Genomic DNA, 16,826 nt, shown 5'->3' with positions numbered 1-16,826 from the left:
CCATGTTCAATTTCTACACAATAAAAAATATTCATACACTGTAAAATATGACAAACTTTATGCTCAAAACACACCATTTCTCCATCTAAACATTGGCCACAAGGACTTATGAATAAAATGATGCACACCTATCATTTATATACATTCTACTATGCACGGCGGTTCCATTCTCACGCCTTCATCATGGTGGTTTTCAGCCATTAACGCCGAACCCATATTCACCCAATCTTCATGGCAGGCACTTTTTTGGATGAGGATAATTAAAATAACCTATATTTCAGTGATATATCATTTTGTTTTCTTAGAATTACCCGTAACCAAACACCTGCACTGGGTGATAATGGTGTTCAATTTCTATGAGTGATCTTATCAGAAAGGATGAATAATATTCATGGCAAGCACTTTTTTGGATGAGGAGAATTGAAATAATCTATAAAATATCATTTTCTGTTTAACGTGCATGTGCGGACAGTAGGCGTTCATTATGAATCTCCGTTTTGCATGTCTATGCCCGTCAATGCACTTATTTCCACCGGCTTCATGAATAAACTAATAGGTGGATTAAATTATTGCAAGCATCAGCAGCATACTTTTAGCCATTCGACAGCAAAAAGGAGTGCCGGTATTCTTCAAGTGCCTATGATAATAATTGTAGGATGTGGTCATATGGATACGGTGGGCGGAAATGGGATAATATAGGTGCAGTCATGCCTCTCTTATACAAATTCAAAAGATATTACTCTTATATACTCATATTCTTCCATAATCCACGCCACACATTCGCGAAAATCATGTAGAATACTTAAATCGCACAGCAATAGCTAGTGGTTCAAGTAAATGCTTAGCAGGACATACACCCTAAAATCAATTATCTAAATGCTTCAGTGATATTAAGTTATTTTAACAAATAACACAATTATTGAACAAACAATTACTAATATTGATGAATTACAATAGTTTGTAATAATTCGTTTCAAATATGTTGGAGTTTAGAAAAATTTGTTGGGTTGTTAGAAATATCCATCTGGGCAAAGAAATAGTAAAATAACATTGATATGGAAATCTTTGTTGAAATTGATTCGGCAATAGGGCACAGCAAAAAGCAGAGAGTATGAGGGTTCTAGGTGAACCCTTCGAAGGATGCAACGCACCGGGACCGGGAACCAAGCCAGTGGCTTAATCGCCCAGACACCCGGGGAGGGGAAGGAAGGGAAGGTAAAAGGATAGAGGCGCCGCCGACGACTCTGGGAAGGGATAGGTACGGAAGGGACGGGACGAGGGAAAAACACCCCAACGCTATAGAAGCGAAGAGGGCCCTACTATAAGGGAAACCAAGGATACGCAATTAATGTTCTAGCGACCCCAGTGGATTTTCCTATGAGGAAGAAAAATCCATCGATCGAATCGCTAGATGAAGCAGTACATATGTGGTTTTCATTTCGCCCGTGAAAAGAGAAAATAAATTGGAAAAAGTTTTTTTATTGAATTCCTTGTGTGTGCCAAGCTTTCCTGATTCTACTTTCCATTCTGCCATCTAGCGGATGATTATTATTGCAGGGGCGACAATAACACGGATAGATATGTCAACGAGTGCCCAGTCCTTAAACAAGTCCGTAGTCCGGGCTCAACACTGCTTAACTTCGGTGATCTTACGGGAATCAAAGAGTCAATGTGGTGAGGTCCTTACCCAAGCGCGCGGAGATTACGAAGTATTCAAGTGTCCCTGTCACTCCTAAATTGACACGGGGAGAACAAACCCCTTACAATAAACCTCGATTGGAATCGCATATCCTTTTTTTTTCAAGGCAAATTTACGATCACCACCCCTAAAGCGCCATTTGTCCTCGGATGAATGTATTCACCACGCGCGGAAGCTCAGGGACTACAACAACCGCCGTCACGGGACAAATGTATGCCAGTGTATATTTCATCATCCATGTAGTCTCTCCATATGGCTTCCCTTTTCCTCCAAGTTCAACCCCTCCCTAAGCGCGACCAAGCAATACCCTCCTCTTCCCCCCCTCCCGGAAAACCTTTTGTCCCCCCCCTTCCACGCTCCTCTTCCGTGTCATGAATTTTTAATGCGGCCTTTAATTGCAGAATACTTGAAACGCAATATTTCTCACGGAGGAGAAGGGAAACAGAGGCCGGGAACTGGAAACTAAGGCTTTAAGCCCTTTTTCTCACACTCTCGTCCTACTCTCTCGGAAAGAACGGGGTGTAAAAGGAAGGGAAAATACAAAGAGGAGAAATATAAAGAGAAACAACAAACAAACACACGTATGGCGAAAAGGATAAAAGGTTTTTTTTTTCAAGAGCGAGGGCAAGATCCTCTAGGTGGTAGGCGGAAAAGCGGTGCTGTGCCGTGGAGAGGCGACGTAAAAGAAAAAAAGACACTGCAAATGGTGCATGAGAGAAGCAGAGAGAGAAATTCTCACGGAGAACTTAAGGTTGGCAAAATGAAACACTAAAAAAAGACATATGTATAAAAAAGAGAAGAGAACAGCTGAAAGCAAACAGCGAAAGAAAAACGTTAATAAAAAACAGGAGGGGTTATGTGATCCTTTGTTGATGATATACGGCTGAGACAGCAAGATTACGAGCGATAATCTTCGAATTTTTCCAACTCTTCGATTTCCGCTCTCGCAAAGATCCAGGGGTCAAGAAGGAAAAGTCACCACACGCCTAACTTATGGCATGGTTTTTGGAGGAGGCGACCGACAGCTAAGGTCATTTGCGCCATGATGGAGTGGTATGGAAGGAAGGGTGGAGAGAAACCCGGCGTCGGCTTTAGCCTGCTCCTACGAAAGGCGCCAAGGGGATCACGGCTGAACGTCCATCCGACGGAGTGTTGTCCTTGAAATGTCCTCCACACAACATTCAATCAGGGATCGGGCAGTCTCTTAAAATTCTCTGCCACCGCCGGGATTTGAACCCGAGCCCGCCGGGTGGGAAGCCAACACTCTAGCCACCACACCAACCCGATTACCCACGCCTAACTTAGCAGTGGCGGATCCAATTACCCTCCTCCCCCTTTGGGTATCCCATTTTTCACTATATAAGATGGCTATTTTGTTCGGACTCCCACTGTTACTGGGAGGTTAACCCTATGCCTCCCATGTAGCCTTCTCCCATCTTGCTCCTATTCTGAATCCGTCACCAAACCCAAGGCCAGTCTAAGCGAACGAATCATATCGCCACGCAGCCAGAAATTAAAAGAACGGTTCTCCCACTAAACGCAAACCAAGACAAATCCATGCAACATGCTACGAACTCATCGCCACTAACCGCTCGTCCAGAAAATTATTGTTGGCCTAGCCTCTGCAAAGTATGCAGAGTTCAAAGTTCTATTTCCATAGTAACCACAGAAAAACAAACTTAATGGAACAAAAATCAAGAAATTCAATAAAACTAAAGTACTAAGCTAAAAGTAAATCGTATGAGATTTAGAAATTCATGAGCTACATTCAATATTTTGTTGCAATTAAAGTCTCCAAAACCGATTTTCTTGCTTGCTGGGCAAACATCAATGGTATGGAGAACGTGTCTCAATCTGTCCGAGATTCATTCTCTGACTCAGCCCTCCGACAGCTTAAAATACATGCGTAGGTTTCCGCGGCGTTGTTCACGATGACTGCTAATTTCCGGGTTCTTCAGCCGCGTCTGTCGTTTTTGGTTGACAACAGTTTCGGAAGCCATCCTGCTTCCGTCTTCAGGTCGAAGGTGAGAAGTTTTCATTTTTTGCCGTCTTATATAGCACTGGCCGATCTCCTCCTGTGCGCTGATTGGTCAGAACTCTCTTCCAAACGTTGCTGATTGGGTAGCCGTTGTCCCTGTTAATATTTTTTCTTTTGTAAATTTCAATTGCTTCCCTGATTTGCCTTGGGTAGTAGCGACTCTCTTTTGCCACTATCTTCGCTTTTTCGAATTCAATGTTATGGCCGGCTTCACTCCAAACATGCTCTGCAATGGCTGACAAGTGCAGTTGTTTTTTATTGGTAGCTCTCACATGCTCCTTCATCCTTGTCGCCATTCCTCGGCATGTTTCGCCAACATATGACTTTCCGCAGGAGCATGGCACTGTGTACACGCCTTCGCATAGTGCCTGCGGGATACGATCTTTTGGTCCAGGTACAATGTTTTGTATCTTGGTCACGCAATTGAACCTTGTGACCACGTCATGCTTCCTTAGTATCCTAGCAATACATTCTGACACTCCTGCTATGAATGGAATTGTAAGCCGTGCCGTAGGTTTGGTCAAATCCTCCTCCTCTGTGGCCTGGCGTTCTTCAGATGGTCGTGAGTGCATCTTTTTGACCTTAGCGGCCCTTATGAGGACCATTTTCCGGTCGTAGCCATTCCTGATTAGTGCTTTGGTCAGGTGCTTCTTCTCTGAATCTAATGATTCGGCGTCGGAAATGGTGAAGGCTCGGTGGAGTAGAGATGTTACCACCGAGGCCTTCTGGGCGGGATGGTGGTGTGATTCTGCGTTCAGGTATCGGTCCGTGTGCGTTTCCTTTCTATACACCGCATGTCCAAGACTGCCAGGCCCTGAAAAGGACCGTTGCATCGTCAACCTAGCCAACATCACACTCGACGACGCCACTACTGCAGTGCTAGCCAAAGGACTAAACTTTGCCATAACGCCACGAGACATACCAAGGGAAAGATTCATCACCGAAGTGGAGTCTGGTATCCGGAAACTACCAAAACCTGTGGCCGACGAAATCAGGGAGGACGTAGCGCGAGTTTTGCGCAGAGCTAAACCACCGAAGCCGAATATTACGTTGAAAGAACGGGCCGCTCTCAATGCCCTCCGTGAAAACAAAAACATCGTGATCCTGCCTGCGGACAAAGGAAATGCCACCGTTCTCTTGGAGAAGGAGAAATACAACTCAAAGGTAGAAGAACTTCTGTCCGACACCATTTACAACAAACTGCAAAAGAACCCCATGGCCAAAGCAGAGCGGGAGACAAGAGCCATGATCAAGAGGTCCTCTATTCCGACTGAAGAACAGAGATGGCTAATTACGTCCGCACCCAAACCACCGAGGCTATACGGCTTACCGAAGTTACACAAGGAGGGCGTACCACTGAGGCCCATTGTGAGCCAAATTGACGCTCCAACCTATCGACTCGCCAAATACCTAGCCCAAACTCTACAGGATTGCGTGGGAAACACCTCTTCATATGTGAAGAACTCAGCCTATTTCGTGAATATGATAAAAGGCATTACCATCGAGAGAGAAGACATCATGGTGAGCTTCGACGTAGTGTCGCTGTTTACGAACGTGCCCATTGAAGAATCAGTGGAAATTGTGAAAAAGCTGACAAGCTCAGGAATTCCCAAGGACTTCCCCAAGCTTGTGGAGCACTGCCTGAGGAACAACTTCTTCCTGTGGAATGACAACTATTATGAACAATCAGACGGAGCAGCAATGGGTTCGCCCCTTTCCCCTGTGTTGGCCAACCTCTTTATGGAAAAGTTTGAGGAGGAGGCCGTGAATACCTACCACAAGCAACCAAAGCTTTGGCTTCGGTATTTTGATGACACGTTCATCATATGGCCACACGGTGCAGAGGAATTGGACAAAGTTTTAATACATCTCAACAACCAACACCGAAGGATCCGCTTCACAATGGAAAAGGAATGCGAAGGCCAGTTGCCCTTCTTGGACGTGATGATTAAGAGGAAAGACGATGGCAGCCTTGGACATGCGGTGTATAGAAAGGAAACGCACACGGACCGATACCTGAACGCAGAATCACACCACCATCCCGCCCAGAAGGCCTCGGTGGTAACATCTCTACTCCACCGAGCCTTCACCATTTCCGACGCCGAATCATTAGATTCAGAGAAGAAGCACCTGACCAAAGCACTAATCAGGAATGGCTACGACCGGAAAATGGTCCTCAAAAGGGCCGCTAAGGTCAAAAAGATGCACTCACGACCATCTGAAGAACGCCAGGCCACAGAGGAGGAGGAATTGACCAAACCTACGAACTGGGCAACTAAAATGCAATCACTAAATTATACTCGCTCTTTTATCAGATGGGTTATTAGCTTACATTTGAAATGTATTTACGTGCAACATGTTCGTTCAAAAATATTTTCCTACCATACTAATTTTAAAAATTCGCTAATTTAATTTAATTCGAAAAACGGCACACCCTATTATCATGTCATTTTAATACGGTAGATTTGGCATCAAATTGTGCACCTTTACTATTGGTCAGAGTGAATTCCTTTTCAGGGTATGCTTAACTTTTCAACCGCTTAGCATTGTACTCGGAGCACGCCGCGCCAGCCTTAGGAACAATATGGAACTATAACTACCAAGATATCTAAGCCCCTTGACCACCAACGAATTATTCCCTTTCTGTAACAAGAACACGTTTTCGGACGCGAGCTTTAAAAAATAAAAAAGGGGATTATTTCACTCTTACAGCAGAAAAGAAGGGTCGATACACTCGCACAATATTATGAGCGTGGAATACAAATCCAAGCATTAAATACGCGCGGCGCGTTTATCTGAGTTTCCCCCGAGTCCAATCCGCCTCATTAAAATATATAAAACGCCCTTCCGCTAAACGGGGCGAATTGCATTCGTAGTTTAATTACGGCCACAAGTGAGTATTTTTTTCATTCACAACCAAAGCCTGGTGTCAAACATTTCTGCGCGAGAAAATTTCAGTATGCCGGATCATTCTCAATTATCTCCCCTTCCGCTGAATTAAGAAAATAATGGTTAAAACGTGCGTAGATTTACTTCAAATAATAGCAGAACTTGGTTAAAGACTAAACCAACTCATTAAAAAAAATGGGAAGCCAGGAATGAGAGTGTGCAATGCAAGGATATAAATATAAACGGGGAAATACAGAATCCGTAATAACTTGGATGTAATTAAACACAAATAAGAAATTAAAACAATTATTAAGAACATTGCAATAATAAAATATTTAGCGCAAATGGAAATTCATTAACGAAGTTGCAGTAAAACGACAAATAATTTAAAATCCAAGGCCCCAGTACGTGAAGATAAGGAGAGATACAATATTATCACAAGATACAAAACTTTTCGTGTGTGTAAAAAATCACAAATAATTTTATACGATGAATTTGATATTTATAAGCACGATAATCTAATTCTGCCGTTCAATATAATTATTTTTTTAAGGTTACTAATGATGTGATAAAAGATATGCAAGGAAATTTATGATTCCATAGACGTCAGAACTAATGATCTCCATTAATTCGGCATTTTCGGTAATCCGGCACTGTTCTAGTCCGATTTCTGCCGAGACTCTATTGTAATGAGAACAGGGTGTAATTCTTCATATAACAATGCCATTGAGAACTAAAAAAACTGCTTTAGCAAAGCTAGTCCGCCTTCTCTATAATATCTATGGCAGCTATCACTCCAAGGCAATTGAAAGCGTGAACTTCCAGCCCAGAGTTGAAGCGCAATTAACTCCACTGACCGCTCCCTCTAAAAAAGACTTAACTCCGCCACTCCTGCTGGGGAAACGCGATGGCCACACGCTGCCGGAGTGCAGAGTCGTTTGGCTGTCTTGGGGTCTTGCTTCAACCCCACTCCAAAGACCATCCGTTTTCACGTCTCCAAGTGGTGCCCACACCCCCAGTCGGCAACCTTCCCATGGTGCACAGCGGCACCAAAGCAACGCTCCTCCATTCCACGCCTCCACCGCCATGTATGCCTACCTACCTTCGTTCTCTCCACGGCGAGGACTCCGCACCGCGTACACTTCTCCGCGAAGCTATATTCCTCCCTTGGGGAGACGAGCGGAGAGACACTTATTCACAAAGGAGGCGTCAGACACTGGCTAGTGAATTAGAGATGAGTTACTCAGGTGCTCTCGTGTATATAGGGGGGGTTAAAGAGTTATGTACGTGGAGGGTGGAGGGAGGGGGGGGACAGATGTTGGGGACGCTTCAAAATCACGTCAATTTGCTTCAACTACACGCCGCTAGGAATTGTCAACTCCAGATTTTTCGTTTCCCAAGTGGATCTCAAGCACTCCAAGAATGTCAGGAGTAAGTAATTGGGATATTCGAATAATCCACAGATAAGCAATTAGAAATGTTACTTAAGATTATTTTTTCTTGGGAAGCATGCTACACTACATTAAATAAAGTCAGTGGTGTTTTGGTTGTTTTGAAACGCAAATACATTTTTTCCGCTATTGCAGGAAATATTGAGGAAGTAACGCAAATCACAATAATGTGACATTTTGTGCTGCACAAGCCCAACAAATAGTACCGGAATAGTTCCTAAAAATACTCTAAATTTTATAGAATCAAATTCATTGTTTGATAGTGAACTTGTGAAAAAAATAAAGACGTTTCTCCCTCCAAATTTAAAAGAAGACAGCAAGAAAAAATATCGCACTAATTTTTCTATTGTGACACTCTCCTGACAAATAAATAGGCTAATCGAAGCCTCAGCATCATTGCGTTAGGAAAGAGAGCCTGTCTCCAAGGTATGTATTGATCCTGTCTCCAAGGTAATGTATTCCAAAATCCGTTGTGTTCACACTGTTTTCACTCAATTGGTATTTCAACTCGAATATTGGTGCGAAAAGGTGAGGGTAGAGCAGAACTCCTCTCAAACTAGCAAGTGAATAAAACTCACTAGATAAAAAGTGAATATTTAAGGAATGATTTTCTTTGCTCAAGCGTTCAATGGGCCTTCGTATGAGAGTTGTTGTCGATAGGAAGCACTAGAAAATCGCCAAGATTTCAGCCTGAGAAGTCCGCTAGACAACTCTAAACAGTGGCAATAAAGTAGAGGAAGGGCGGCTAGAACCCCTCTTCGATGAAATCGTGTGCCCATCGTATGCATCACAAGATGTGGGAAGTTTACACATCAGTGATCCCAGAACGAAAAATTAGGCGCACATCAAAAAGTAATACAAAAAATAAAATAAAATATTTCTTTCTTCGCTCACATATTAGTGGTCAATGAGGTTCCGTTTAATAATTTTCTTGGCACCCAATTACATAGCAATAGTGAATCATTCGCTAATCGTACGCAAGCCACACAATACACTACCACAATACCAATGAGACGTTCGAAGAACGTTAGGAAGCACGTCACCCGCCTTCTTCTTATCCTTACTCTGTGATTATATCCCTATTCACATTTACATAGACTTCTACCGTTGCTAGGCTCGAGGAAGAGCAAGGTAAAGTCTTTATTGCCATTATATTGAGGCATATCAGCACATCTAGTTATATAAATCTAATCGTTTTTTTCCCTAGTTGGTTCCAATCAATTCGTTTGTGTAAAGAGACAAAAATAAAGTCGCAGTTTTTATGGATAATATCTGGAAATATATCATTCCATGAAATCAACTGACGAGTGAAATTCACGAATTCAGGATAGGGGGCCAGTTCGTTTCCTCGGGCCTCGTCTTGCTTTCAAACGTTTTTGCGGAGAATGTCCTAGGGCTTCAGCCGGATTTGAACCCGGGTCCCATCGATCAGCAGACAAACACTCTATCCACTAAGTCGCCATTTTTGACATGGGAGGACAATGTTTGAGGTTAAAATTTGCACAACTACCTTGGAAATTAGTAAATTTTGATGCAAATATTACTGCTCCTTCCGCTCAGCTATAAATCAACAACAACCATTCAAGCTGCAAGAAATGCGCAAAGGAATTTTTTGTGCATGAAAATTGGGTGATTTAACTCTAGCTATATATATATATATAAAGTAAAGAGCTTTTAGGAAATAGGAGTAGGATAAGTACAATGAACATAGCGTTCAGTTGGGCACATTTAAACAAATAAGAGCATTAAATCACAAACTTCGTTGGTTTTTATGCAAAGAGCATTCATAACGATGACTAGCCTTCGTAAAATGGCTCCAATCTCTTTATTCCTCACTCATAATACTGATAATAAAATGATAATGATCTCGAAACAATAAAAAATATGACTGAACAATACTTTCATTGCTCCCAATTTAGGGAATTAATAGAAATTCTCGACTGTTCCATTGAGCTGGATAGAATTCTAGAAATAATGCCATAAATTCATCAGGCAAATGATTGAAGATGAAGAAGAAAACGCACCTCCCAAATGAAAGAGCTTAACAGTATAAAAATACAGGGAGGCAGACGCTACAAGAATCTTGACTAATTAATGGGCTCTCATTAGGGCTGGTAGGCAGGAAATCGGATGAGAAAATGGGAATTAAAAAAAAACAGGAGGATCTTTTACGGTAAGCAGCTTGAGGAAGAAAAAAATGAAGACGAGCAAGGGAGTTAGATCCTAAATAAAAGGGAGCAAGAAATATTCCAAATGCGAAGGTAGCACAGGGAATGAAATCAAGCGAACGAAAAGCAGAAAATGCAAGTTAAAAGTACATGTAACGTAGCAATTAGAAAAATAAAGCATTTTCAAGAAATTTTCCTTGCCTAATATTTCATTTGCCGTTGAAGTATAGGAACTGGTGTTGTGATATTACATTCGGTATATACTCCATGGATTGATAAATTTCAAATGAAATAGACTCACTAACAGCAATAACTCATTTATATTCATTAATTTATGGGAAGTTTCAGGACAAGAAGAATAGTTTCCAGTTAAAGTTAATAGTTAAAGAAGGAATAATTTCCAGACACTTGCTTGAGATTTCATTTTCAGGAAGAAATATGAAGACGAAGGATAGTTGGAGAGTGAAAACTTGAAAATATAGGATTGAAACTTTTTTTCTGAAATCCGTCGTAATCAATGAATTGGTACACAAAATTAGTCTTTATTCAATATTTCCAGCTGCAAGAATATATTTTTTGTTTCAGAAATTGCTTCATAGAAATGTTATACATTGCGTTACCTACTCTTAAATTTAGGCTTAAATTTTCATTATAAAATATGTCTAGATGCAGGTTATTATTAGATACTCCAGTATAGTTAGATATTAGAGATTATTTGATCATGGTGAAACCAAAACCAAGTACTGTTCCACAAACTTTTTTTTATTCCCCCTCCCTCCCTCATACTGTTGCTGGATATACGTATAAGGCTGGACGATGTACACTATATTTCTGCTTGCCTTGATAATGACGGTATAGACGTTGAAACATGTTGACAGCAAATAAAAAAAAGTTTGTGGAACAGTACTTGCTTTTTGTTTCACCATGAAAATTTCATCGTCCCACCAAGTATCGCCCAAATCAGTTGAGTTTATATGATGCTTTTGATAGATTACAATCGAATTTAATGCAGGGTGCAATATTTTAAAGGAATAAAAATCCGAATGTTCTAGAGTAAATGAGTAAAAGTTAGACACTAATTACACTTTTGAATGAAATACATCGAAATACTCGTATTTGACCATTTTTTTTAAAAATATGCCAAAATGAATGCGTAGATGTAAATGGAATGATTTGCGAATCCAATCAAATCTATTAGCAAAATGAGTTATATAAACGTTGGAGACTTAACACCGCGTTACATCACCGCTATTGGTAAAAAACTGTAAGACTTTCGGTGGATCCAAGCAGGGTATTATTTCCTCTGTTACCACGAGATAAATCGAACAGTAAATCCAGGACGAGCGGGATTTAATTTCTCCCTTTTTTGCCGTTTCTCATATATGTGACGGCATGAAAGCCTAATCCCGGGAAATGAATATAGCGGGGAAGCTGAATGTGAGGGGATTAGCAATCAACAAGCGGGCGGGAAGAGGAAAAAGGAATTATTCGAGGAAATTGGCCTCTAAAAACTCTTAGGGATGACCGCGGGCAAAAGCAGAATGGAAAATCACTTGAAATATAAATTTTGCAACCATACAATTAAAAAAATAATTTTTCCCTAAAATATTCCCGATTCCATCTCACTAGCACGCCTCCACAATAAACAGTCATGAATAATACATCTATCTTTCACCAATACGTGCCAAAGAAAATGCGTCAAGGAAATTTGGTACTAAAATCTCTCAAAAAAATTACACCTTTTCCCCACTTGCTGGCAAAAAACGTGATTTTAGACCTGTTAACATGCCATGGATCACATTTATCCTGGAGTTATATTCCCATAAAAAGAATTTGTAGCACAACTATTGATCATCACCAGTTTTTATGACAGCTGTCGAAAATGGGAATTGTATTTGTAAAGTAATTTGTAGATATAAACATGTTCATGGAAATATGCGTATATAGTTAAGCTACCAAGCAACTACAAATACAAATTAATGCAGTTCTTTCCTTCTTGTCTCTTTTCAAGTATTTTCTATCATTCAGGCATTTAGATCCCTAATGAATTAAAATGATAAACATACGACCATACCATCTCAAGGAGATTAAACTCTATTTCCTTCATCAGTGCCAACTGGTGACTCGTTAGACTCTAAACTCACTGCCGATAAAAACTATTGACCCTCGAATAAGACGCGTTCATAAACAACCATATGATTAAAACTAATCATTAAACACAAACTCTTCAATCTTTAATTTGTTTAAAATGTTTTGTTCCGTTAAAACCCACCAGTTCCTCGAGTTCGATAGATTCTCAATACTTACTTAAATAAAATAGTGACACTATTCTCCAATCATCACAAAGCCAGGTGAAATAAAAGTCGATTCATTTGGCTTGATTTGATGGAGATTATATCCTTTTGGAACAGGCAGCAGCAGAAAAGCTATACCCAGATACTTTTTAAATACATGGCACATTAGACGACATTTTTGATGCCAATATTTGATTTGAAATATTAGTTTTTTTAGCGGCAGAGATAAAAAATATACTCCTTTCTAAAAAACAGTGAATTTTTATTAAATTTTTCGTTGCTGTTTCTGTTGACTCTTTCCCTAGGCCAAAATATGTGGCTTCTTAGTGTACCCATCTTCTCCGTCACTGAACACCTGCTTTTGACGAGGTTTACTGCTCTCTCTCAAGACAGATATCGAAATATTTACACTCACCTCATGCTTGCCGTCTCCTTCCTCTCAAAGTTCCAAGACGATTCAACCTCCCACGGTACGAAGTCTCACACTTCCGCGTATGGCATGTTAGAGTTTATTTTTCGAGACTGACTCTGCGTACCCTTCTGGGAACGAAACCTCTCATTTTTTTCTCTTCATATTGCGCCTATAACCCCCCCCCCCCCCCGTCCCCCACCTTCCAGTTTCTCTCCCGTCTATATTCATGTCGTCTCTCCTCATTTTTCGTCCCCATACTGACTCACTAAGTATCCCCTTCCCTTCTCATAACCTTTTTATCTCTCTGCCTTCGTCTCTTTTCGCTCAACCAAAATCCCATATATTCCCCGGATTGTTCATTGTTCACGTTAAGAGTGTTTGCTTTTCCCTCGAGTGCACTTCCACCCGTCCCTTTTCACAGCCATGCCTCTGTCTCTCTCTCTCTCTGCTTGCTTCATTGGGGAGTTGAGGAAGAACGTCATGCGCCCTTTCGCACGTGTGCAAGAGTCTTTTTTTGTTTTGTATATCGCTGAAGCGGATTCTTTATGCTGTTACCGTGCGCTTTTAATGTTCGCGCGACACTAGATTGCGCTGCGGAAAATGCCTCTGCCTTTGAACTATGCCTCTCCATAAGCAGTATGCTTATAAGGGTACCCAACACTGTACTCAATAGGAATTGTATCTAGTTATCTCTGTGATGGGTTTCCAAGGTGTCATGTTTAAGGTTGAGCATAGTTATATCCATGAAACAACATTTAAACCTAATAGTTTTACCTTCTATTCTCGATTGTGAATTACTGCGATTAGGGAAAAATATGTATTTAGAAGAACTTGGATGGTGACATTTGAACATTTCTCACTCTCCACTAATAGTTTAACAACATTTTAAAAGACAAAGACAGATTAGAAGAACTTATCTCAGAGTACGAAATGGTGAGTCAAACTTCGGGGAACGGGAAAAATTGTTGGACAATAAGAAGGCATGATGTATCATTTCCCAATGGAGCACCAACAATTACGCAATTCAAGCAATGAAAGAGATGCATACCCATCGCCTTAGTTAGAACAATCGATTGCTCCATCGATAAGCAGTAAAAGTATTAGATTTTTATGCATAGAATTAACAGCTAGTTGTGTTTGAGTTTTGATATTTTTATATCAATACAAAATTCGGTGAAAGAAATCGTACGAAATAATTAAGACATATAAAATATAGGACTCGAGGCAAGTATGCTTCCAGTGACTGAATTTTCCAATTGAAACTTAGAAAAATGTCCTTAGCTGCTTTCAGGGTTTGTTGCCGAAACTCGCAAAATTTCTCACGGTAATTTCTCAGCTAAGCGTGACACTTGCCTTTGCTAAAGGTAAGAATTGGTTTTATAGATTGACATAATTGTAAATGGAGTACTCTATTTACAATTTGGGATATTACTGGATAGTTAAGCCTATGATTAATTTACTAAAATCGCTGACGGAGTGAAAAAACTGATGGCAGCGATATTATAATTTCTCCACCCATCATCTATGCGATGTAACATGCTTTTATAAAGAAGAATCTATAGTAAAAGTGCTGGGTTAAAATCAAAACAGAGAAATAAAAAGTCAACTGAATGAGGTAAAAGTATGGAACTCGAGTCTAAATGTCCATTTTGCTTGTGAAAAGCAGGCGAAAGGAGTCAGAATGAGAACACACAACATATTACACACATTTTCATCAGTGGCAAAAAATAAAACTCGACCATCATCATGCCTCACGAGCGCACAGTTAACGACCCTTTGTTTTTAATATATATTGTTTCACATGCCTCACATTTTTTTAAACTTGGAGAACAAAGGAGAGAAACTCAGACCAACTACACCTCATTCATTCCCAATCCGTCTCAAACGCAGGGCCTTACGTTTTATTTTTTACTCATAATTTTTTTTATCGAAAATTCACAATGTCGACACCGACGCTGTCGCGGCAAATTGGAGGGGAGAGTGGGAGAAAGAGGAATGGCTTGGTTTCGTTTAAACTCTCGGGGTCTCAACATCGTACGTCGTTTGCCCTGCAAAACCCATCCACGCTATCTGAGAGATCATTGTTGCCAGCCTTACGGCGACAATGGACTCATTTGCAAGGAAATTCCAGGGACCGTTGTGTTGGAGAGAACTCTTCGATCGCCGAGAGCTCCCTCCAAAGGACTCCTACGCCCTCAAACTCCGCACTCCTTGATAAATGTACACTTTCCCCCATCCTCCAACGAAAACCCTTCCCTTCTGTAGGGGCGGCAGAGGTCAGGAGCATTCTTTGGCCTCGCTGCGCTGTTGTGATTGCTTTGTCTTCCCCAGAAACAACCCCAAACATCGCGTCCCCCTCCTAACCCCCTGCTCCCACCCCCCTGCCATTATCTTTCGCCCAGACCAAGACGAAAGTCATAATTCCCTTCCTCACACACAAAACCACGTACCCTCAGGAACGGCCTTTTTTTTAGTGGATTGTAAAATGAAAAAATTATAGTTTCTTTCTTCTCCGCTTGTGGCTAAGAATGCTCGCTATCCATTCTTCCAACCTTCTGGCCATTTCCTCATTTCTCCTAGTTTTTCATTTTGTTCTTCGACACATCCAAGACACATGTCTCCCTAAACCCGAGCTTCTATAGATTACTTAATGGATCGACGAGCTACCGCCAATTTATTGATTAAATTTTATAAGTATTGCCTGGTCACTATCATAGAGTTAGATATTTATACGTAGACTTACTTAGCTAGCCATGCAGGTCATAACTAACAATGGGAATCCAGCACGTTCGCATAGAGTACTCTATTTATACTCTTTTTCTTTTATATTCTTTACTCTCGCATTTCCTGTAATTTTCTTATTTTTCTCATTCTTTTACTTCCTGATAATTTTCTTGTTTCCCACTGCATGCTTCCATTCTGTCGCCTGGCCTTATTTGGCTTACCTTTTCTAATATCCTTGGAAAAAAGAAACCTGCAATACAATATTCCATATCACAATAAATTTAGACGTTAAATACCACGGCAAAGTTCAAACGGTTTCAATCTTTCAAGCGGTTTATCAAACCTCGAGTTATAGAATCAATGTTTATAAAAGACATTACCTACAGTTAAATATTCAGAGTTTACGGCTGATATATAAAAGATGCTAATAATACGGTTTTTTTTCATTATTATGGGATATTTTTCAGTGAGCTTTACGAGTCTACGTGCATTTATTTCTTTACAACCTGGTTCATAAGAATCGCTTTTTTATCGGAAGACAGGGAAAATTACTGAGTAAAATCGTAATTATTAAATGAATTCACACAGAATTAAAATTATAAAAAAATTGCGGTACCTGCCCCCGTTATGATTCCACATATTTCACGCGAAAAATTAATTTATTTCAACATATTTTCACATTGTTTCCTCTTTCGTTTTTAGGAAATAATTGTAGCAATAATCTCGTGAAATATTACTCTCTTAACCATTATTTGCTTGATTAAAATGATGAAATTATACTCATTCACAATTAGAGTTGGTATCATTCCATTATTATAAATAGAAAAGATCTTAAGAGAGGATCGTTATGTTAGAGTGTTAATAAAAGTTTAAAAGTAAAGATCACATCTGGAGTAGACACTAAACGGTAATTAAATACATACTGTGAGAAAAGAGGAACTGAAAATATAGAGACTCTCTCGAGATGTGGGATTGGAGAAAAATGGAGAAGGTGGATTAGACGAAGAGGAAAATTCAGGAGATATGGAGGAGACAGATAGTTTGGATGTAGCAAGTAATGCGTGTAGAGAGGTTTTTGCAAGACGTGCTCGAGGGAAGAATACTAGGTTAGCGGAGAAGGAGGAGAAAGAGAATAGGATTTATTGGGTGGG

At 40.4% G+C, this 16,826-nt stretch overlaps 1 protein-coding gene across 3 annotated transcripts in view; it reads right to left on the bottom strand.

The window, feature by feature from the left end:
* LOC124162188 (Down syndrome cell adhesion molecule-like protein Dscam2) overlaps positions 1-16,826 on the bottom strand; it is an 833,647-nt gene that overhangs the window by 416,113 nt on the left and 400,708 nt on the right. The gene's annotated exons all lie outside the window — the stretch shown is intronic.

The sequence above is a fragment of the Ischnura elegans genome, chromosome 7 (assembly GCF_921293095.1).
Source record: "Ischnura elegans chromosome 7, ioIscEleg1.1, whole genome shotgun sequence".
Taxonomy (NCBI): Eukaryota; Metazoa; Arthropoda; class Insecta; order Odonata; family Coenagrionidae; genus Ischnura; species Ischnura elegans.
The sequence above is the reverse complement of the archived record's forward strand: the minus strand, read 5'-3'. Positions and strand labels throughout refer to the sequence as shown.